General features: G+C 42.3%; 1 protein-coding gene across 6 annotated transcripts in view; it reads left to right on the top strand.

Moving 5' to 3' along the window:
- samd4a (sterile alpha motif domain containing 4A) overlaps window positions 1-24,689 on the top strand; it is a 195,265-nt gene that overhangs the window by 39,081 nt on the left and 131,495 nt on the right. The window lies entirely within an intron of this gene.

Consider the following 24,689-nt stretch of genomic DNA (forward strand, 5'->3'; position numbering starts at 1 on the left):
CGTAAGGCAAGACCTCCCCTGAACAAAGCCATGCTGCGTATCCCTAATTAGATTGCAACGCTCCGAATGCTTATACATCCTATCCCTAAGAATTTTTTCCAACAACTTTCCTACCACTGACGTCAAACTCACTGGCCTATAATTACCAGGGATATCCCTACTACCCTTTTTAAACAGCGGTACCACATTCGCTATCCTCCAGTCCTCTGGGACCTTACCTGCATCCAAAGAAGAGACAAAGATTTGCATCAGAGGCCCAGCAATTTCATCTCTCCCCTCCCTAAGCAGCCTGGGATAAATGCCATCAGAACCCGGAGCTTTATCTGTTTTTATGCTACCTAAAAACCCCAACACTTCCACCCTCGTAATGGATATTTCCTTCAACTGGTCTACAGCTCCCTCCAAAACATTACAAGACACCAAGCCCCTCTTCTTCGTGAATACCAACGCAAAGTATTCATTCAGGGTCTCCCCCATTCCCTTAGACTCAATGCACAGTTCCCTTCCTTTGTCTCTAAGAGGACCTATTTTCCCTCTAACCACCCTTTTGCTCCTAATATAAGAGTAAAATGCCTTTGGATTTTCCTTAATCCTTAATCCTATCAGCCAAAACAATTTCATGCCCTCTTTTCACCCTTCTAACTCCCCTTTTGAGCTCCCTCCTGCTCTCTCTATATTCCTCCAGTGCTCTCTCCGTTCTCAGTTGCTTAGACCTAACATATGCCTCTCTCTTCTTCCTGACCAAGTCCTCACTATCCCCTGTAATCCATGGCTCTCTAATCCTGCCTTTCCCATCCTTCCTCTTTACCGGCACATGTCTTTCCTGCAACCTTTTCAGTTTGCCCTTGAAAGCCTCCCACTTGCCAACCGTGGACTTGCCCGCTAACATCCTCTCCCAATCAGTGTCCTTCAGCTCCTTCCTAATCCGGCTATAGCTTGCCTTCCCCCAGTTCAGCACCCTCGCCTTCGGACAGCACTCATCCTTTTCCATTTTTATCCTAAAGTAGACAGACTTGTGGTCACTGTTAGCCACATGTTCGCCTACTTCAACCTCAACCACCTGACCCGGCTCATTACCCAAAACTAAATCCAGTATAGCCGCCTCCCTAGTTACGTACTGCTCCAAGGACCCTTCCAGCACACATTTTACAAATTCCTCCCCATCTGAACCCCCAGCTCTAGGCACCTTCCAATCCACTCCAGGAAGATTAAAGTCACCCACTACAACAACCCTATTCTTTCTGCACCTATCTAAAATGTCTTTACAAATGCCTTCTTCCACTGCCCTTCGGCTGTTGGGTGGCCCATAGTACACCCCTAACATAGTAATCGCTCCCTTCCTATTCCTCAACTCCACCCACAGTGACTCAATCCCTAACTCCTCCATATTATCCTCCCTCTGCACTGCTGTGATGTGCTCCTTTACTAACAACGCCACCCCACCACCTCTCTTCAACCCTCCTCTGTCATACCTAAAACACTTATACCCAGGAATACTCAGCTGCCAGTCCTGCCCTTCCTTTAACCACATCTCCGTCAATGCCACCACATCTAAATTCCTCACGAACATCAAGGCCCTGAGCTCATCCGTTTTACCCGTCACACTTCTCGCATTAAAACAGACGCAATCCAAACGTCCAGGCCCACTTGGATCCTCCTTCCCCCGATTAATTTTCCTTTCAGCCAAACCTACCCTGTCACCCAACTCGCTCCCAATCCCAGTGCCTAATAAGCTATCAGTCTCATCCCCACCCCCCCTCCCTATTAGTTTAAACCCTGCTCAAACACTCCAGCTAACCTCCCAGCCAAGATATTTGTCCCCCTCCCATTCAAATGTTCCCCATCTCTCCTGTACAGGTGCCCTTCTCTCTCAAATACCTCCCAGTGATCGACAAAAGTAAAGCCCTCTACCTTGCACCAATCCCTCAGCCACGCATTCAGCTGCATGATCTCATTATTCCTAGCCATGCTGTTACTAGGCAGCAGCCCAGCGAATGCCACCCTGGAGGCCCTGCTCTTCAGCTTGGCCCCCAACTCCCTGAATTGCCTACGTACATTCCCCCCCCCCCGCCCTGCTCTGCCTTCCTACATCCTTTTCTCCCATGTGTATAATTACTTCAGCCTGGTTCCCTTCACCCTTCAAAATTCCCTCTGTCCTCTCTGATACGTCCTGTACCCCTGCTCCAGGGAGGCAGACGACCATCCTGGAGTCACGCTTTTGCCCACAGAACTGCCTATCTATTCCTTTAACCCTCCCATCCCCCACCACTATCTCATTGCCAGCCCCCTTCCTTCCCTCTGAGGCATTCTGGTCCTCCTGACATACCTTTTGTACCCCTGTTGATGCCTTTCTGGGGGCCACTGGGGTAGTCTTTGGACCAGGACTATTCTTCTTCATTCAATGGATGAGAGTCTGGTATGCATGCTGGACTGGGCTTTGTTCACAATTCCTGTAGTTTCTTGTGTCTTGGACAGAGCAGATGTGATACTAAACTGTGATATGGCCAGAAAGGATGCTTTCTATGGTGCATCTGTAAAAGTTGGTGAGAGTTGTAACAGACATGCCAAATTTCTTTAGCCTCCTGAGAAAGTAGAGGCGTTGGTGGGCTTTCTTAACTATAGTGTCAGCATGGGAGGTAGTTGGTGAACTGGACACCTAGAAAGTTGAAGCTCTCGACCATTTCCACTTCATTCTCATTGATGTAGACTGGGGCATGTCCTCCACTACACTTCCTGAAGTTGATGGCTACATCTTTAGTTTTGTTGACATTGAGGGAGGGTATTGTAGATGCACCAGTTCACCAAATTCTCTTTTTTTTGTACTCACCATACTTTTTTTGGTACAGGGAAGATGGTTGCCTTCTTGATGTAGATAGGGACATCAGACTGGTGTAAGGAGTGTTAAAGATGTATGTGAACACCTCTGCCAGCTGATCTGCGCAGGACCCGAGTGCTTGCCCGGGTACCCCATCTAGGCCAGTTGCTTTCCTTGGGTCGACTTTCAAGGTGGCTTACCTGACATCTGCGATGATGACTGTTTTGGCCAATGTTTCCAGGGCGGAAAGCATGCTCTCGCTGACCTCTTGCTGAAATAGAATGCGTTGAGCTCACTGGGGAGGGGTGTATTGGTGCCGGCAATTCTGCATGCCATCATCTTGTAGTGGGTTATGGCCTGTAAACTTTGCCATAGTTGGTGGGAGTCTATGTAGCTAGCCTGGGACTCCAGCTTGATCTGCTACCAAAGTGGTTGAAACTTAAGAGGTTTTGGTTAGCAGCTGTGATGGCTCCTGCAGTCAATCAGTCACTGTTTGCCTCTTTTTCAGATGAATTCATCAGGTTGGCAGATTTTTGGAAGAGAGAGGTTTCCTATTCCTCACTAATTCTGCAGTTACCACATGTAGATTGCCTGGAGTCTTCAGCAGACTAACAGTTGATTTCTTAATACCTTCCTCTTTTTCCTCGCTTGACCAAGAACCCTTGCTGCCGATGCTTTGCTTTTCAGTTCCTTCTGGAGTTCAGCACACAAAATGCTTCTCAAACAGACTTGATAGTTCCAAAACGTAAATGTCTGCTCTGTTAATTTTTGATGAAGCATTGTTCCACCAGGCAAAAAAATTAATTATGTTAAGGTCCTTTTGAAGTTCCTTCCTGTCTCCTGTTCCCTCGGAAATGTAAGGGTTTTTTCCACTTTTTAAGGGGACATCCCTGGAGGGTCTTTGAATTTTAATGACTTTTTGATGTGAGCTCTAGACATATAAGTCCAGCAAGGTTTGAATAAACAGTGGAAGGTGCCATGTTGAATGTCCATGCTTCCATTTTGAAAAAGTGGCTTTTAATCTCATTGTAAAGGACTGAAAACAGAGATGAATCTTGAAAGCAGTTTGTCCTTAAAATCTATAATATAATTACATGTTTTGTGACATGTAATTTTGGTGAGAAATTGGTTTAAGGAGTATGAGAAACAGTAACAATAGGATTAACAATATTTTAAAAATGCAGGCATGAAAAGGGTTTTGAAGGAAAGGCTGACTAATTGCTTAATGGTATTTCATTTCATCCTGTCGTCTGAACCTCTGTCCTCCTTGTGTAAAACGATTGCTGTCACAGAGCTTTGAGGATTGAGCCGGAACAGATTTCATCCAATACAATATGTTAGAAAATTAAAACCTTTTAAAAATTGCATGAGGAAATGTGGGGTTGAAATAATATTGCATGTGCAGGCTATATGCAGGACTTGTGAATTATTTGCAAGGATGTTGCTAGAACTCGTAAACTTCAGCTGAGGTAAAATTGGATGTGCTGGAGTAGTTTTCTTGGGATAAGAGGCTGCTGAGGGGAGATATATTTTGAGAAGTATGAAATTTTGAGGGGCCTATACGGAGTGGCTAGAAAGGACTTGTTTTCCTTAGCACGTAGGTCATTAACTGGGAAAGCACAAAACTTAAAGGTATCAGTAGAAGGATTGGAAGAAAGTTGAGGAGAAATTTATTTTTGACCAGGTGGTGACATGTGGTCTGGAACCCAAAGGTCTGCCAAAAGAGGCAGAAGCATTCTTTGATTTTAAAAAATACTTAGATATGCACTTGCAGTGCTGGAATTTACAGGGCTGGAGCCCAGAAGCTGGGCAGTTCTTTCTTGGTGGAAGGAGAGGATGGTCCAAGCCTCCTGTGCCATAAATTTCTAAGATTGTAATATTATTTACCCTTACTCTTCTGTTATCTTCCTTCTCATCAGTCTTGTTTACCAAGTTGTCATTTTGCCTGACCTGTCATTCCCTTGTGCTTCGACATTTGTTATTTACTGGTTAAAAAATTACTTTTACCCCTGCCTCCTTTCTATAAGTTGTGAGGAAAATTAGGGCCTTTATTTATTTTTTTTGCAATATCATTGTCATATTATCATATACTAGGAAAAAAGCTTATTGGAGTGACTGGTTTAATTGGAGCCAGTAGATTGCAAATGTCAAAACATCTATAAAGATGATGTGAAGGCAAGTGGTTTGAAATGGTAATGAACAGAGATTCAAGAGAGTTTGAATAGGACTTGAGGTAACTAAAAATGGTTTAAAGTTGATTGTTGTATTTCGAGAGTAACATGTACAATTGGAAGATTGTTACTGGAAGAGCCAAAATAGTGGAAGTTTTTTTAATGTAGTAGTCATAAAGTTTAAGAGAGGGTTGTTAATCTGGGAAAAGGAACATTTAAAGGACTGTAGGAACAATAGTGTGTCAGATCAAAGGAAAAAACAGATTGTGGTATATGCGTGCGAATGAGATGTCGAACATGACAGTGCGTGTGTTTGAAGCCAGACATAAGAACATAAGAAATAGGAGCAGGAGTAGGCCATATAGCCCTTCGAGCCTGCCCTGCCATTCAATAAGATCATGGCTGATCTGTCGTGGCTCAGTTCCACATTCCCGCCCTCTCCCCATAACCCTTAATCCCCTCTCTTAACAAAAACCCATCAACCCGCGTCTTAAAAATATTTAGCGAGGTAGCCTCCACCACTTCAACGGGCAGAGAATTCCAGAGATTCACCACCCTTTGAGTGAAGAAGTTCCTCTTCAACTCCGTTCTAAACTGCCCCCTCCTTTATCTTGAGGCTGTGCCCCCTTGTCCTACTATCCTTTCTGAGCGGGAAGAGCCTCTGACCTGTGAACCCCAATTTGCTGCCACCCTTGGAATGGAGAAATTGTGTAAGATTTCCTCTAAGAGCAGCAGGGCATGCGTGATAATGTTACTGGAATTTGCTATATATTAAAAAATCTGAAGACTGCCATCAAAATGGGGTTTCGCTGAGTTTATTTAAGTCAAAATCTTGTCGAAAATCTTTGTGCAATACCATTAACCATGTAAAGATGTTTTTGTGAATCATCACAATTGACCTGATAGTTACTTATCTTGACTTCAAATAACTCGTAATGCACAAGTTACAAAATCGTGATGGCTGATTTAAGTCTCCCTGTGGTATTTGGGCAGCCTGGCACTTACATCTGCCATGCCATAAAATATAACAGGAACTTGTGGAAAAATAATTGAATGTTAACGCGCAACATAATCTTGGCTCAGCATTTTCATAACTGCAACATTTTCCTGGCAAGTGCAAATCAGATATCCTATTGTGAGGGAATCTATGTCTTTAAACTTAACACTTCTGTTTTGAAGCAGAAACAACTGAAAAAGGGAAACAGATCAGGTAAACATAGAAAGGAAACTGACCCTCCTTGTTTCTAAGGAAACAAAAATAAAGGTTTGGAAACCAACCTTCTGAGCAAACTGACTCTGGTTAAAAGGTATATAAAGACATTGATCAGTACAAGTTGAGGAATCCACTGGTATATTTCAGGAAAGCTGAAGAAGGCAGTGTCCAGATTAAGAAGCTGAGAACACAGTGCTGCAGCTGTTTCTATTACTGGATGATGACATTGGTGGCTCCATGCTGGGCTTGTCCACCCTTTTGAATATTTGTCACTCAAGGGACTGATGAGCAAATTTCAGGAAGATAAGGTTTGGCATGAAAATAAACTGAATTTCAATAAAAGTTCGGATTTTAATGAAAGAAACTATTGCTGAGCAAAACTATCGCCATGTCATAGCAATCAGTTAAGTTTTTAAAAAAATAACTAGCGTGTGAGAGGGTCAGTGTGTGTTGGCATGTATGTTGGTGTCTAGGAGTAAGAGTGAGCAAGAAACCTGAGACTGGACATAAAATATATTCATACCGCACACCTGCCTGCACATGCACTTCACCCACGCGCACCCTCTATATTTCCTAGTAACTGACTAGGCAGAGACCTAATGACAGGATACTTCTCCAAGTCTGTTAGTTTTGGAAAACCGTACAAGATACCAGTTGGCTGAATTAGAAAATAATAGAAACTTTGATACTAGGAAGAAATGACAAAAATCTTCATAATTGATGTAACTGTCCAGTGTTCTCTGGACAAATTGCATTAAAATATAGCTTGAAATGTATTTGAACTTTTTTTTTAAAGGAAACATAATATATAATTTATAGGATTCAGAATTTGTTGTGACGGGGCCAATTATACATTACATTTCAGCAGTGTAACTGTCAATATGTGTTTCAGTTTCTGTCTTGATTTGGATGCTGCTAATGCATTTTTGCACATCTCTGGTTACAGAGAAATAGGTGGTAGGGAACCTCTGCAACTGTCCTTGTGATTAGGACACAGTGGTGTAGGGCATGGAATTCCAGGATATTAACTGTGACAATAAAGGAACAGCGATGTATATCCAAATCAGGATTATGTTGCAAGGCATTGCTGCACTAGTGGTTCTTTGGTTGTAGCTGTCACAAGGGCGGTGCTTTTGAAGCAGTAAGAAGTCTCTCAACACCAGCTTAAAGTCCAACAGGTTTATTTGGTAACAAAAGCCACTAGCTTTCGGTGCACTGCCCCTTCATCAGGTGAGTGGAAGTTCTATTCACAAACGGGGCATATAAAGACACAAACTGAATTTACAGAATAATGGTTGGAATGTGACGCTTTTCAGGTAATCAAATCTTAAAGGTGCAGGCAATGTGAGTGGAGAGAGCATTAAGCACAGGTTAAAGAGATGTGTATTGTCTCCAGACAGGACAGTTAGTGAGATTTTGCAAGCCCAGGCAAGTCATGGGGATTACAGATAGAGTGACATGAACCCAAGATCCTGGTTGAGGCTGTCCTCATCTATGTGGAACTTGGCTATTAGTCTCTGCTCAGCGACTCTGCATTGTCATGTGTTGTGAAGGCCGCCTTGGAGAATACTTCCCCGAGGATCAGAGGCCGAATGCCCATGACGGCTGAAATATTCCCCAACAGGAAGAGAACAGTCTTGCCTGGTGATTGTCGAGTGGTGTTCATTCATCCATTGTTGTGGTGTCTGCATGGTGTCCCCAATGTACCAAACCTCAGGACATCCTTTCCTGCAGCGTATCAGGTAGTCAACATTGGCCGAGTTGCCAGAGTATGTACCACGTACCTGGTGGATGGTGTTCTCACGTGAGATGATGGCATCCATGTTGATGATCCGGCACGTCTTGCAGTGGTTGCTGTGGTGTTGTGGTCACTTCTTTCCTGAAGACTGGGTAGTTGGCTGCGGAGAATGGTCTGTTTAAGGTTGTGTGGTTGTTCTGAAGGCAAGAAGTGGGGGTGTGGGGATGACCTTGGTGAGGTGTTTGTCTTCATTAATGAAGACTCTGGAAAAGATGTCATAGTTTCTCTGCTCTGGGGAAGTACTAGATGCTCTGTTCACCTTGTCTAGTCTTTTGTCTTCTGAGGAGGTTGATGCAGTTTTTCGCTGTGGCAGGTCGGAACTGTTGATCGATGAGTTGATCACCATGCTCTTATGAGGGCATCTTTCAGCGTCTGGAGGTGTCTGTTGTGATTCTCCTCATCTGAGCAGATCCTGTGTATACGGAGGGCTTGTCCATAGGGGATGGCTCCTTTAACATGTTTAGGATGAAGCTAGAGAAGTCCAGCATCATGAGGTTATCCGTGGGCTTGCAGTATAGTGAAGTGCTGAGGTGACATTCCTTAATGGAGATGCATATGTCCAAGAATGCAATCGATTCCGGAGTGTAGTCCATGGTGAGTCTGATGGTGGGATGGAATTTGTTGATGTTGTCATATAGTTGTTTCAGTGATTGTTCACCATGAGTCCAAAGGAAGAAAATGTCATCGATGTATCTAGTGTATCGCGTCAGTTGAAGGTCGTGTGCAGTGAAGAGGTCTTGTTCAAACCTGTATATGAAGATGTTGGCACGTTTAAGGTGCAAATTTGGTTCCCATGGTTGTTCTGTGTGCCTGGATGAAGAACCAGTTGTTGAAGGTGAAGACATTGTAGTCCAGGATGAAGTGGCTGAGTTGTAAAATTGCATCTGGAAACTGGCATTTGTTGGCATTGAGTACTGAGGTAGTTGCAGCAATGCCATGTGGGGGATGCTAGTGGAGAGTGCCAAGGCATCCATTGTGACGAGGAGTGCTCCTGGTTCAACTGCTCCATGTGTGCTGAATTTCTGTAGGAGGTCTGTAGTGTCGTGACAAAAGCTGGGGGTTCTTTCTACAATGGGTTTCAGGATGCCCTCAATGTAACCGGAGCAACCATGCTTTTGAAGCAACCATGGTTGTGTACTCTGTAGATTGTGGCTGTACAATTTACAATGAGCTTTTGATTGAGATCCACTAATGGGGGAACTGTTCAGACAAACTCTTAAATGTTGTTGTTGGTTCACCTATGCAGATAGCTAATAAATCAGCTATAATACCTCAGTCAGGAGGTAATCATGTTGTTGCAGACTCCTTATCCTCTGCCCTTCTCTTGTGGCCACAATGTTAATGGTTGTTAGGTTTCAGGGCAATGATGACTTTCAAATTAGGGTACATGGTGATAGCACCATTGAGGGATAAGATTGATGACTAGGACTTGGCTTATTCAAAACCATTATAGGTACCTGCTGTTCAGTGATCCAAGCGTGGATGATCAGGTCCCAATTCAGCTGCTATAGATTGCCTCATTAGAGGAGTTGTGAATAGTGCTGAACACTGGAATAGTCAATGAACGGCTCCACCATTGCTGTGTGATTCAAGCAGCTGCATATACTTGGCTGCTCCCCTGAACACCTGTGATGTCTTGAGCATCTGAGATGCCTCATAATATTTGCATTAGGTATAACTGTAGCCACTGGATAATTTTCACTTTTGATTCCCCATTTGACTTCAATTTGACCTGTGCTCTGTGGTGCTACACTTGGTCAAATGCTGCCTTTATGTTGTTGTGATTGCTGTTTCTCCACTGACATTTAAGCTTGGGCATCCGTGTTTGGGTCAAAATTGTGATGTGGCTTGGAGAGGAAATTGTTCTACCAGATTGAAATGATGAATTTTGCCTTCATTCCTACTGTCTGCTGTCCTTTTCTTTTTTGTAAAAGTGCAGGGATAAAGAGAGATCAATCCACATGTCACCCTTTGAGTTATTTAGTTAAATGTACACAGAGCACAGTTAACTCCATCACGTAGAAAATGATGGACGCTTTGAGCTTTTTGACAAGGCTGTATCTTCATTTGGTAGTTCAGACATCACTGCCCAGAGAATATCTCAAACAGTTCATTTATTTCCACATCATTTAACCTAATGAGGTATTCTTGCAGCCTTCAACTCCTCACTGTTTCTGCAATTTTTCACATCTGGTCCAATATTGAATCTTCTACTAAATGGACTGGTGTTTCTTTTTGACAATTGAAGTTTTCCAAAGATTACCTATGGAAAATAACATGAAAATTTGTGTATACTTTGAATACTATGTCATGAAGTTGTGATGGACATGGGATGGTTAATATTTTAAACTGCTGACATTGTGAGAACACATTACTTTGTAATCTTAAAGCATGGTAGATAATTGTTTGCAATTTTATTTCCTAGTAACCTATTGTAGATTTAATTCATCTGCTAGCCATTATGTTTCATATCTAAATAGTTCAGTGCAAAAGTGAAAGTGTCTTTATTTGCACATCTGGTAGAGAAAGAGATGCAAAATGAAAACAGTCGTCTTAGCTTCCATGGAAAGCAGCACAAATTTAAAGGACTAGGTTTTCCAATTGAGCTGTTATTGACATTACATTCGTTTTAAGAGGCTAATGTTAACATCATTGTTGGAATGTCTAGGCAACTCACTCAAATAATGGAACTGTTAATAATCCAGTAAAACTTGGAAATGACTGTACTGGTCTGAACTGGACTTGTATACCTTAAAATAGAAATCCACATCGTACCAGTCAGTTCCAAGTTTTACTATTTAGTTTCCGTCTAGGTAATCACAATTCTATTCAGATGCTGCAAAACTCAAACTTTTTTGAGCTTGTTAAAGCGTGTTGTGCTGGGACCTCTCTTGTCCACTAATGTTCTCTATTGTATACAAGGCAGGCTAATTTCTTAAAAACATGGTGTTGCAGTGTAAATCATGGTATTGAAATTCAAATATTGTGTTACACCTGTGAAAGTCTGGTGTCTCGGATGATACTTTCAGCCAGCCCAAAAGATGAATCAAACTATATGCCATTTGATAAAGATAGTACATTATTAAGACAAAAACTTAATACTGCTGATGCTGGAAATCTGAAATCACAAAATTGTTACAGCACAGGAGGAAATAATTTAGCTCATTTGTGTATGTACCAGCTCTACATAGGAGAAATTTATCTTGTGCCATTTCCCTGCTTTCTGCCCATAGCCCTGTCTTTTTTTCCACTAACAGCAGAATTCCTTTTGAGTGCTTCAATTGAGTTTACCTCCATCTCACACAAGCAGGGTATTCCAAATCTTAACCATTCACTGCGTGAAAAGATTTCCCCTCATGTTGCCAATAACCTTTTGCTAGTTACCTTGTTTTTGTCCTACCTTAGGCTTTATTATCCATCCACTCAACCTACCCTGTTAACTTCAATGACTTCTGCACATATATACCCAGATTCCTATGCTCTTGCAGACCTTTGGAGTTGTATCCTTTATATTGTCTCTCCATTTCTTCCTACAAAAATTAATTGCTTCACACTTTTCTGCATTAAGTTTCACCTGCCACTTGTCTACTAAAGTTCTACATTATCCTCTTCACGGTTCACAATGTTCCAAGTTTCATAACCATAAGTTTTGTACTCTGTACGTGAATGGTCAGGTATGAGGAAGAGCAAGAGTCCTAACCCTTGGAGAACTGCACTACAAACCTTCCTCCAGTCCAAAAAATATCCATTAGCCATTAGTCTTTGTATCCACGTTGCTGTTGTCCTTTTCATTCCATGAGTTAAAACTTTATCAAATGTCTGTTCTGTGGCACTTTATCTGGAAATCCACCCCTTCACGTCAAAAGCATTACCCTCACTAATCTTCTCTGTTACCTCATCAAGTTCGTTAAATACCATTGTCCTTGACAAATTTATACTGATTTCCCTTAGTTAACCTGCATTTGCCAAAGTGACCATTAATTTTGTCCTGAATTATCAATTCTAGATGCTTCCCCACAACTGAGGTGAAACTGGCCTGTCAGTGCTGGACTTATCTTTACGCCCTTTTTCAACAAGGAGGTGAAACTTTTCAATTTTCCAGTTCTCTGGCCTCACCTCTGAGTCTAAGGAAGTCTGGAAAATTATGGCTATGGTTATTGCCATTGCAACTTCCCTCAGTGTCTTTGGACACGTTCCATTCTGTCCCGGTAACACATCAATTCTAACTAACAGGACTAAAGGTAGACGAGTCCCTGGGACCAGATGGAATGCATCCCAGGGTTCTGAAAGAAATGACAGAGGTGATAGCGGATGCCTTAGTAATTATTTATCAAAATTCGCTGTACTCCGGGGAAGTGCCGGAAGATTGGAAAACGGCTAATGTTACGCTGCTGTTTTAAAAAAAAGGTAGCAGACAAAAGGCAGGGAATTATAGGCTGGTTAGTTTAACATCTGTAGTTGGAAAAATGTTAGAATCCGTTGTCAAAGAAGAAATAGCGAGGCACCGAGAAAAGAATGGTTTGATCAAGCAGACACAGCACGGATTCGTTAAGGGGAAGTCGTGTTTAACGAATTTATTGAATTTCTATGAGGATGTGACTCGTGCGGTAGACAGAGGGGAACCAGTGGATGTGGCGTTTTTAGATTTCCAAAAAGGCCTTTGATAAGGTGTTTTGCAAAAGGTTAGGGTGCAATGAGTTGTAGGTAAGGTGTTAGCGTGGATAGAGGATTGGTTGCCTAATAGGAAGCAGAGAGTTGGAATAAATGGGTGCTATTCTGGTTGGCAGTTGATGACTAGTGGAGTGCCGCAGGGATCGGTGCTGGGGCCTCAACAGTTTACCATTTATATAGATGATCTGGAGGAGGGGGCTGAGTGTAGGGTAACGAAATTTGCTGATGACACGAAGGTGAGTGGAAAAGCAAATTGCGCGGACGGTGTGGAAAGTCTGCAGAGAGATCTGGATAACCCGAGTGAGTGAGGACCTGGCAGATGGAGTATAATGTTAGCAAATGTGAGGTTATCATCTTTGGCAGAAATAATAGTAGGAAGGATTATTATTTAAAAGGCGAAAAGCTGCAGCGTGCTATGGTGCAGAGGGACCTGGGGGTCCTTGTGCACGAATCACAAAAACCCAGTCTGCAGATGCAGCAGGTGATCAAGAAGGCGAATGGGATGCTGGCCTTTATAGCAATGGGGATAGAATATAAAAGTAAGGAGGTCTTGCTGCAACTGTACAGGGTACTGGTGAGGCCGCAACTGGAGCACTGCGTGCAGTTTTGGTCGCTGCACTTACGGAAGGATATATTGGCCTTGGAGGGAGTGCAGAGAAGGTTCACTAGGCTGATACTGGAGATGAGGGGGTTGGCGTATGAAGAGAGACTGAATAGACTGGGTCTGTACTCGTTGGAGTTTAAAAGGCTGAGGGGGGATCTTATAGAGACGTATAAGATAATGAAGGGGATAGATAGGGTAGAGGTAGAGAGATTCTTCCCACTTAGGATAGCAAGACTAGAGGGCACAGCCTCAAAATAAGGGTGAATCTCTGGAATTCTCTGCCCGTCGAAGTGGTGGAGGCTACCTCGCTGAATATATTTAAGTCACGAGTAGATAGGTTTTTGATAGATGAGGGAATTAAGGGTTATGAGGAGAAAGCAGGAAAGTGGAACTGATCCACTTCAGATCAGCCGTGATCTTATTGAATGGTGGGGCAGGCTCGAAGGGCTAGATGGCCTACTCCTCCTATTTCTTATGTTCAATTCCGAGAAAGACAGCCTTTCCAATGGCTTCCTGTCAATTTTAAACACTTCGAATGTCTGAATTATCTCCTTCACCGTAAATTGTGCAGGATCTTGTTTCTCGATAAAGACAGGTGTAAAGTATTAATTTAATACCTCCGCTATGCCCCCAGTATATCCCTGCAAAAATCCCCTTTTTTAGTTTCTAATTGGCTCCACTCCTCCTTTTGCCACCCTCTTTCCACACTCTCCCTTTGCTTTACTTTATTTACTTTTTCACTTCCTTCTGAATCCTGTGTTCAGCCTGATTCTCAGTTGTATTGTCCGCCTTAAACTCTATTCCTCTCCCTACAGATGCTGTTGGACCCAAGTATTTCCAGCATTTTCTGGTTTTGTGTATTTAAAACATTTGATCGATACAGCTGTCAATTCACTTGCTGGTCCACACTGTGTTAGGTGATCTGTTAGAATACTATTAGTCTCTACAGCCAAATGTCAGGAAGGGAAAAGTTAGCCCAAAGGTCCTTGCTCTCGAATGCTACCCATTGAGTTTTCTGGAAAGTGCATGCGGTTGCAAGTCAGGCGGAAGTGAATCTGAGCACTCTGATGAAATAGCCCTGCTGTCTAACTCATGAGGAAGAATGTGCCTGGTTTTAGGCCTCTGTAGAGTTTCAGATATCCATTCTGTTCTTCAAAAATCAGTTTGCATTGAACCTTTGATAATCGTTATCCACTACTCAGGAAAGTTCCATACATTCCCACTTTCAAAGATTCATACCCTAGACTAACAATTACATGCAGCAGAGAGACTTCTGTATTATTGGAGATAATGACTCTATGACTCTATAGTGTTTCTCAGATGAGGCATTAAACCAAGGCCTATCTTAACTGGATGTGAAAAATCTCATAACTAAATTTGAAGATGAGTATGGAGTTCTCCTGATAGAACATTAACCCCTCGACCAAATCACTAAAACTTATTTTTATTTTTGTCTTTTTAGCTCATTGGTTTTTTTTGTGGGAACTTACTGTGTGCAAATAGGAAAACATGGCAGCCAATGTTACAACAGTGACTACACTTTTTAAATTAATGTGCTCTGATAATGCTTTGGGACATCTTGCACTTGTGAAAGTTGCTGTATGAGCAAGTTAATGCAGTTCTGAGGAACCATCTTTTGACCTGAAACATGGACTGATATACATTTCTACATAGATGCTTGATATTGGCAACTTTTTTTTGGTCTCTGGTTTCAGATTTGCTGTGCTGTTGTATTTTGTTTTGTCTGTACATGTACAGTGGCTTTGAAATTGTGAGCTAATTTTTGGATGTCATTCTCTGGCCAGATTTGGATTAAGGCCCATGTAGGGCTGTAAGTGGAAAAACTGCACAGCAGGTCTGTACAGTGAGCTGTGTTGTTAAGCCTCATGGTAGCTGTACAAAGTGATTGTCTTTCATTTCCAGTGTTACCTTGCTTACTTTATTTCTCTTGATTATTTTTGCCCTCCTATCCTGAAGCTATTAGTGTCAGAGAAATCCCAAAGATTCTATAAATAATGTTATGTACAGATATCAGGCTTTTCTCCGCATATCCCAATATTTTGTCCTCAGGGCCTCTAACAATATGACATACTGAATCCTGTTATAATCTAGTTTGATTAAAATATGCATTGGCAGCATGACAGAGTTGACTTTGGGGAAAAGTACGAACTGTCCAAAAGATCTTGTTTCTTCAAGGTAGGGTGTTTTCTAGTCTTCCTAGAATAAAGTTGATGAAACTGAAACAAAGCTAAGTGAAATGCAATATCAGTGTTACAAATTTACAATCTCTGGGACTGCGTGGGTAAGCTTAGAAATGCAAGGCTAATCATGTTTTGCTGCAGTTTTCCTAAAATAGTTGTGGAGGCTTTAAATATAGAGGTGTTCATTCTCAAACCTCAGCCATTTTGCTGTACTTTTTAGGTCATCACTATAGCTGGTTCATCCAGATAAGTCATTTACCATATGTGTATTTCTCGCTTTAGGCCTTGATGTCTGGAATGATTTTGAGAAAGAAATATGGTTCCATTGCAGCCTATGAAAAGGCTAGGTTGGTAATGAATGCTGCTACAAATGTTGGAATATGATCATGTGTGCTGTCTATGGTGGTATTTTTTTCTCCATTAGTAACACTGTGGTGGAAATGTAGGATGGCAACAGACCTGACTTACTGAATCTTCCCATGAATGAATAAAATGTATATTTAAGATTTGATGATGTGTTTTTGGTAGGTGAATTCAAGAACTCAGCTACAATTGAGTTGTTTTCTCTAGGTTATCACTACAACAATAAGTTACATTTATTCAGCATCTTTTAAGTAATAAAATGTTCCAAGGCACTTTATAGGATAATCTTTGACAAAAACTGAGCCACTTAAAGACAACAACAAGACTTGTCAGCAAAAGGTTGGACAAAGAAGTAGGTTTTGAGGCAGAGAACTAGAAGGGAAATCCAGAGCTTAAGCGTCTGGCAGATGAAGGCACAGCCTTGAAACACTTACGATATTGCAGTGTTCTTGTAACTGCACTTATTCAGGCAATTGAAGAGTGTTCATCTATGCCTTTTAGATGGTGACAAGCTTTGGGAAGTCAGTAAGTGACTAGCACAGAATTTCCAGCCTCTGACCTGCTCCTGTGACCATGGTTTTTATATGCCCCACTTTGAAAAATGATGGTGAAGGATTCAGTGATGTCAAGGGGAAATGATTACGTTTTCTCATTGGAAATGATCATTGCCGGACACTTGTGTGGCATGAATGTGACTTGCGACTTATAAGCCCAGGCCTGAAATTTGCTCCATTAGTTGTGGGATCGTTTACATCCATCTGTTGCATGCTGGCTCCACTGTTTTGACATGCATATTGCCCTTGTGTGGCTTCACCAGTTTGGCAGCTCATTCTTGGCTACGCCTCTGCTGCTCCTGGCATGTTCTCTGACTTCCAGGGTGAAGCATTCCACTTGATTGGCACCCCATACATCATGTGGCAGCAATATGTAGCATTTACAAGATGCGGTGCAAAACATGGAACCACTATCAGCCCAAAGTTCTTTTCCAAACAGTACATCAGCTTGAAATCAGCCTTCTTTCACTGCCTCTGGGTCAAAACCCCAAACTCCCTTCCTAACAACACTGAATGTAAAGTAGATGGACTGCAGTGGTTCAAGAAGCTCATCACGATTGGGAGTGGGCAACAAACTTTAGGGACACTAGCAACCCATTAAAGAATAAAAAATGCTGGAACTAGATTTTGTGCACACAATTCTAATAACATTTTCAAGTATGCTCTACAATGCCATCAGAAATATCTGTTTGGCTCAAAAGCATCATCTTTGGCTCTTTAGTTGGATATGGTGTTAGGAAATTTGGCATGTCTGCTACGACACTCACCAATTGTTACAGAGGCTCTATGGAAGGCATCCTTTCCAGATGTATCACAGCTTGGTATGGCTTTTGCTCTGACCAAGACCAAGGAGCTGCAAAGGGTTGTGAACGTAGCCTAGTCCATCACGCAAACCAGCCTCCCATCCATTGACTCCAGTTACACTTTCTGCTGCCTCAGGAAAGTAGCCAGCATAATCAAAGATGCCATACACCCGGACATACTATCTTCTACTGGCGGGGAAAAAGATTCAAAAGTCTGAGGTCACATACCAACCGACTCGAGATCAACTTCTCTTTTGCCATCAGGCTTTTGAATGGACCTACTATATATTAAGCTGATCTTTCTCAACACTTTAGCTATAACTGTAACACTATATTCTGCACCCTCTCCTTTCCTTCTCCCCAATCGACTCTATGAATGGTGTGTTTTGACTGTATAGCATACAGGAAACAATTGTCACATCTCATGACAATAAATCCAATCAAAAACTAAATTTTAAATCTTATGCAGTTACATCACAGTCTTAAATACACAACCATTCGTATTGATTTGAACCTCTTGCTTGGCCCCAAACCAAAAATGTTTGAACTGATTACTGGAAACCTTGCTGAGAATTTATAAGATACACTTACTATTGTGTTAACTTTTCTGTGTTTGTTCGCACAAAAAAAGATTGATTCCAATATCATAATGTAGAAACCCTGCAACATAACCGGTGGAATGTTTGTTATATCACACCAGACTTAAGACCTAAAGTAACTTGTTAAAGACATGCAAAGCCCATCTTAAAGCCTTGTGTGTTTCTTCCTACTTCAATACAACTAGTTGATCACCATGAATTATGCAACCTGGATTTCAGAGATCTTGTGCCACACAGAGGCATATAATGGCTGTTAACCTCTCTGGGCTGTCTTTTCATGGGGACCATTTCTGTGCTTTATCCTATCCTCGCTCAATGTTCAGATGCATTGTCCTAACAAAATAGAATCAGTCAGTTGACTTATTGTTAATATCAGTCACTGACCTACTGAGGACTGTTGTAATTTACTCTGAGTGCAACGGTCTAATTTTCTAAAAGTAATTTATTAATTTAGAAGCTCCAATAGCTTCTGAGCTATTGGAATATCTTAAGTTTAAGAAATGGCAAGATGATTGGTTTCTTGGTTGGGGTCTACTTTATTTTGCAACTGAAGCAAAATTAGGGAGCTTAATCAGGAAGGTTATCAACTCTTTTGAAGCTGACTTTGATTTAAAATAATATTGAAAAGAATTGTCAGAGATCATCTTGAAAGAAAAACACTACCTTTGGTTTTGTTCAGATGAAGCTAAGACTTAATTTTTTTGAGAGTTCCAACTGGAAGAAAATAACTGAGTTTAAGATTTTAGCAGTTTTTTGAGCAGGTATCATAATTGCTAGTTATTCCACTTGATCCCTGCATAGTAGCGTAAAGGTTGAGGCTGTTCTAATGGTAAAATTGTAATTGGCCACTGCATTCAATGCAGCTTTTGCTATTAATAGTGCATCCACATTTAGAAGAATGGAAATGTCGGATGTCCAGCCTTTATCTGTTGCTCTGAAAGTGTTTTTACGGTATGTAGTACTGAATGATCTACATTGAAAAGAATGTGGCTAACCAGTGTCATTTGGGAACTTCAGAACTACTACGGAAACTCCACATTCTTTCAGGCGAACTTGTGGCATGCCAGCACATTCCAGAGTCATGAGTTGTAATGAATTTATGTAGTGATCTGTACCTCTCATGAAGTATTCGAAAAATATTCATTATATTCAAGAGTTTGTCGTGGTGTTGATATAGACTATCATTTAAAGTGAAGGTGAAAAGAATCTCAATTTTCACTTACTTTTTGAACCATTTGAAATTATCCTGTTTATATGCAGCAGTTGGCTAAAACAATAGTAGTATATTTCAGAGAATTTAGAAACACAAAAACCTCTTTCCAGGACTTATTTCGGAATTGGGTCTTTGAGCACTTTTTAGACCACCATAGTGGAATTAACTTATTTGCATTGTAATTTTGAAGAATTAAGTTGTTGAAAAAGCATATGCATTTAGCATATGGTTTTAAGTAGGGGAGGGGAAGAGGTCTTAAATAGCTCAAAATGGAACTGAGTAAATTTAATTTTGGAAATGATCAGATCCCTTGTAGATCCTTATTGGCTCCTTGGCCCACTTGGATTCTTGGGTAGTGTTCTGAAAGCAGTACCAAAGTTCAACACAATTGCTTCACATTCAAGTATGAATGTGGAACACAATCCATTTCTGTGCATAGCAATTTGTGTAAAGCTATCATTCAATTTAATGTGACTGTGAATCTGAGTACAGTGTGAAGTAGTGTTATTGGGGAAGAAAATGCATAGTAAAATGATTGCTAAAGTCTGAAATTTGGTGTTGCGATATAATCTAAGATTTCAGAACTTTTTTTTTTAGGTCCAAACCTACCCAAAAAGAAAATCAAGCCTTTAGGCTTCTAGGAAAACTAAAACGGCAGCTTTAGTTCCTGGAGGAACTGCAAGTGGTTGAACTGTATTTTAAAAAAATGTCCAAGCTCGCTGAGCTTAGTTGAACCAGTAGTGCAGTGTAGACAGGCTGAAAAGGGAGACTGCACCAAGGATTTGGCAATAGGCAAATACGCAATTGATGAGACTTTGTTTCTGTAACTTGAAAGCATTTTGGTGAAGACTGTGCTAGTGGAATTCTATACTGCTGTTGGTGGGGATCAGGTTAAATTCTGGAAGAATAGATGCTGGAATTGTTCATTAATTCACTTTGATGGATTTTAGGGCTGAGATTGATGCCATGTATATGGAATGGAATACCTGAGAAAGCTGAGATCGATCTTTGCTGAAACCGTTATTTAAAGTATAAAGTTTTTACTGAATATAATTTTCTTGTTAATTTATGTTTAATTAGTTTTTGATTTGATTGTTACAATAAAAGTTTTTATAAGGCCAACTAGAGGTGAGGCTATATTGGATTTGGTGCTGGGAAATGAGCCAGACCAGGTGCTAGACTTGGAAGTTGGTGTGCATTTTGGTGATAGTGACCACAATTCGGTTACGTTCACCTTAGTGATGGAAAGGGATAGGCATGAACCTCGGGTCAGTAGTTTTAGCTGGGGGAAGGGTAATTATGAGGCTATTAGGAGAGAATTAGGAAGCATAGGTTGGACTAGGAGATTACAGGGACTGGGAACGTCCGAAATGTGGAGGTTTTTCAAGGAGCAGCTACTGCGAGTCCGTGATAGGTATGTCCCTGTCAGGCAAGGAGGATTTGGTAGGGCTAGGGAACCGTGGTGCACTGAAAAAGTTGATTCGTTGGTTAAAAAGAAAAAGGAGGCTTATGTTCGGATGAGGCTTGAGGGCTCAGGTAGTGCATTAGAAAGCTTTAGATTGGCTAGGAGGGAGTTGAAGAGTGAGTTAAGAAGGGCTAAAAGAGGACATGAGAAGACTTTGGCTGATAGGATTAAGGAGAATCCTAAGGCGTTCTATAGGTATGTCAAGAACAGAAGGTTGGTTAGGGCAAGATTAAGGCCAGTTACAGACAGTAGAGGGAAGTTGTGTGTGGAACCGGAAGAGATTGGAGAGGCATTGAACCAATATTTCTCTTCGGTGTTCACGCAGGAGGACATGAATATAGCTGAGGAGGACACTGGGTTGCAGGGGTGTAAAATAGACAGTATTGCAGTTGATAAGGGGGATGTGCTGGATATTCTAGAGGGTTTGAAAATAGATAAGTCCCCTGGTCCAGATGGGATTTACCCTAGGATTCTCTGGGAGGCAAGAGAGGTGATTGCAGAGCCTCTGGCTCTGATCTTCAGGTCGTCGTTGGTCTCTGGTATAGTACCGGAAGATTGGAGGATAGCGAATGTTGTCCCATTGTTTAAGAAGGGGAACAGAGACTTCCCCGGGAATTATAGACTGGTGAGTCTTACTTCTGTTGTGGGCAAGGTTTTAGAGAAAATTATTAGGGATAGGATTTATAGTTATTTGGAGAGTAATGAATTGATTGGAGATAGTCAGCATGGTTTTGTAGCGAGTAGGTCGTGCCTTACTAACCTTATTGAGTTTTTTGAGAAAGTGATCAAAGAGGTGGATGGGGGTAAGGCAGTTGACGTGGTATATATGGATTTTAGTAAGGCGTTTGATAAGGTTCACCATGGTAGACTTCTGCAGAAAATGCAGATGTATGGGATTGAGGGTAGTCTAGGAAATTGGATCAGGAATTGGCTAGCAGATAGGAGACAGAGGGTGGTGGTTGATGGTAAATATTTGTCATGGAGTTTGGTTACGAGTGGTGTGCCTCAGGGATCTGTTTTGGGGCCACTGCTGTTTGTAATTTTTATTAATGATCTGGATGAGGGTATAGTTGGGTGGATTAGTAAATTTGCTGATGACACCAAAGTCAGAGGTGTGGTAGATTGTGAGGAAGGGTGTCATAGTTTGCAGGGAGACTTAGACAGGTTGCAGAGCTGGGCCGAGAGGTGGTGGATGGAGTTTAATGCGGAGAAATGAGGATGTGTCTAGGGCGGTGGATAGAGGAGAGCCGGTGGATGTGGTCTTTCTAGATTTTCAGAAGGTGTTTGACAAAGTGCCTCACGAGGTTATTGCAGAAGGTCGAGGGACATGGAGTTGGGGGTAGGGTGTTAGCGTGGATAGAGGATTGGTTGTCAAATAGGAGGCAGAGAGTGGGGGTCAACGGGTGCTATTCGGATTGGCGGATGGTGACTAGTGGAGTGCCCCAGGGGTCGGTGCTGGGGCCTCAGCTTTTTACCATTTATATAGATGATCTGGAGGAGGGAACCGAGTGTAGAGTGTCGAAATTTGCTGATGACACCAAGATTGGGCGAACGGCAAATTGTGCGGAGGGTGTGGAGAGTCTGCAGAAGGATCTAGATAGGCTGGGCGAATGGGCCAGGAAATGGCAAATGGAATTTAATGTTGGCAAGTGTGAGGTGGCCCACTTTGGTAGGAAGAATGGTAGGAAGGACTATTACTTACGTGGCGAAAAACTGCAGCAGGCGACGGTGCAGAGGGACCTCGGGGTCCTTGTGCATGAGTCGCAAAAACCCAGCTTGCAGGTGCAACAGGTGGTCAGGAAGGCGAATGGGATGCTGGCCTTCATAGCGAAGGGGATTGAATATAAAAGTAGGGAGGTCTTGCTGCAGCTGTATAGGGCATTGGTGAGGCCGCAACTGGAGTACTGTGTGCATTTTTGGGCGCCGCACCTGCGCAAAGATATTTTGGCCTTGGAGGGAGTGCAGAGGAGGTTTACTAGGCTGATACCGGAGTTGAGGGGGTTGAGCTATGAGGAGAGGCTGAATAAACTGGGCTTGTACTCGTTACAGTTTAGAAGAATGAGAGGAGATCTCATTGAGACGTATAAGATGATGAATGGGATGGATAGGATAGAGGTGGAAAGACTCTTCCCGCTCAAAAAAGACAGTAGGACTAGGGGGCACAGCCTCAAGATAAAAGGGGGGCGGTTTAGAACGGAGTTGAGGAGGAACTTCTTCACTCAAAGGGTGGTGAATCTCTGGAATTCTCTGCCCGTTGAAGTGGTGGAGGCTGCCTCGCTAAATATTTTTAAGACGCGGGTTGATGGGTTTTTGATAGGAGAGAGGATTAAGGGTTATGGGGAGAGGGCGGGAAAGTGGAACTGAGCAGCGACAGATCAGCCATGATCTTATTGAATGGCGGGGCAGGCTCGAAGGGCTGGATGGCCTACTCCTGCTCCTATTTCTTATGTTCTTATGTTCTTAAGTGTGAGGTAATTCACTTTGGTAGGAATAACAGATGTGTTGAGTATAGGGCTAACGGGAGGACTTTGAATAGTGTGGATGAACAGAGGGATCTAGGTGTATGTGTACATAGGTCCCTGAAAGTTGGGAATCAAGTAGATAAGGTTGTTAAGAAGGCATACGGTGTCTTGGCGTTTATTGGTAGGGGGATTGAATTTAGGAGTCGCAGCGTCATGTTGCAACTGTACACAACTCTGGTGCGGCCGCACTTGGAGTACTGTGTGCAGTTCTGGTCCCCACATTACAGGAAGGATGTGGAGGCTTTGGAGAGGGTGCAGAGGAGGTTTACCAGGATGTTGCCTGGTATGGAGGGGAGGTCCTATGAGGAGAGACTGAGGGATTTGGGGTTGTTTCCGCTAGAAAGAAGGTGGCTAAGAGGGGATCTTATTGAAACATATAAGATGATTAGAGGTTTAGATAGGGTGGATAGTGATAGCCTTTTTCCTCGGATGGAGAAAGCTAGCACGAGGGGGCATGGCTTTAAATTAAGGGGGGGTAGTTATAGGACGGATGTCAGGGGTAGGTTCTTTACCCAGAGGGTGGTGAGGGATTGGAATGCCCTGCCTGCTGCAGTTGTAAATGCGCCTAGTTTGGGGGCGTTTAAGAGATCCGTGGATAGGTTTATGGACGAAAAGGGATTGGTTTAGATTAGTGGGTCATTGTTTTTTAACTGGTCGGTGCAACATCGTGGGCCGAAGGGCCTGTTCTGCGCTGTTATGTTCTATGTTCTAAGTAAAATCTTTTATCAGTTTTTCCATTGGGATTGTTTGGGAAGTTCAGTTCTTTCATGTTATTGGCCTCCACTGAGATCATAACAATGCAAGTGGGAGTTGCATGCAAAGGGAGAAGAATGTGCTGCTTTTTATTTTTCTTTTACTTCTGATGTGTGTTCTTCTGTCTCCAAACTAGGAGAATGCAATAACTTTAGCTTGATATTAATTTAGTAATCAAATAAATGTGGACAAAACAGGGCAGGTTGAGTACTGTGATTCAACATGTGGGGTTTTTGAAAGCAGTTTTTGATTGCAGTTCCATAGAATCTCCACAATGCAGAAGACTCAATAGGCCATTCAGCCTATTGAGTCTGCGTTGACCACAATTCCAGCCAGGCCCTATTCCCATACATTTACACTGCTAATCCCCCTGATACTAGGGTTAATTTAATATGGCCAATCAACCTATCCTGCACATCTTTGGATTGTGGGAGGAAACCGGAGCACCCAGAGGAAATCCACACAGACACGGAGAGAACGTGCAAACTCCACACAGACCATTCTGAACAACGATATCTAGTCAGTTTCTGCAGATTGAAAATCTTTAGTTCTGAATTATTGAGGTGGAAACTGGGCATTGCAGGGGGTGGGAGAGGGAAGGGGGGCATGCAACTGTATATTTTATTTCAGGAGGCAGCCCCTTAGGTTAAATAGAACTTTAGAATCGGTCAGAGTCTGGGATTGAAGGGTTTTGGAAATGAACTCAGAGTGGATGGGAGGTATCTACTTGTCATGGTTTAACTTGGAACTAATGCCATAGGTCAAAAGGGGAATGATATGTTCTTCCAGTTACATTTTCCTCCAAGTCATTTTATATGTATATAACAAAGAGCAAAGGTCCTAGCACTGATCCCTGAGAAACGCCACTAATCAGAATCCTCCATTCAGAAACGCACCTTCCACTTCTACCCCCTGTCTTCTATGACCGATCCAGTTCTGTATCT

The sequence above is a fragment of the Carcharhinus amblyrhynchos genome, chromosome 14 (genome assembly GCF_965287045.1).
Source record: "Carcharhinus amblyrhynchos chromosome 14, sCarAmb.v2.hapA, whole genome shotgun sequence".
Lineage (NCBI taxonomy): Eukaryota > Metazoa > Chordata > Chondrichthyes > Carcharhiniformes > Carcharhinidae > Carcharhinus > Carcharhinus amblyrhynchos.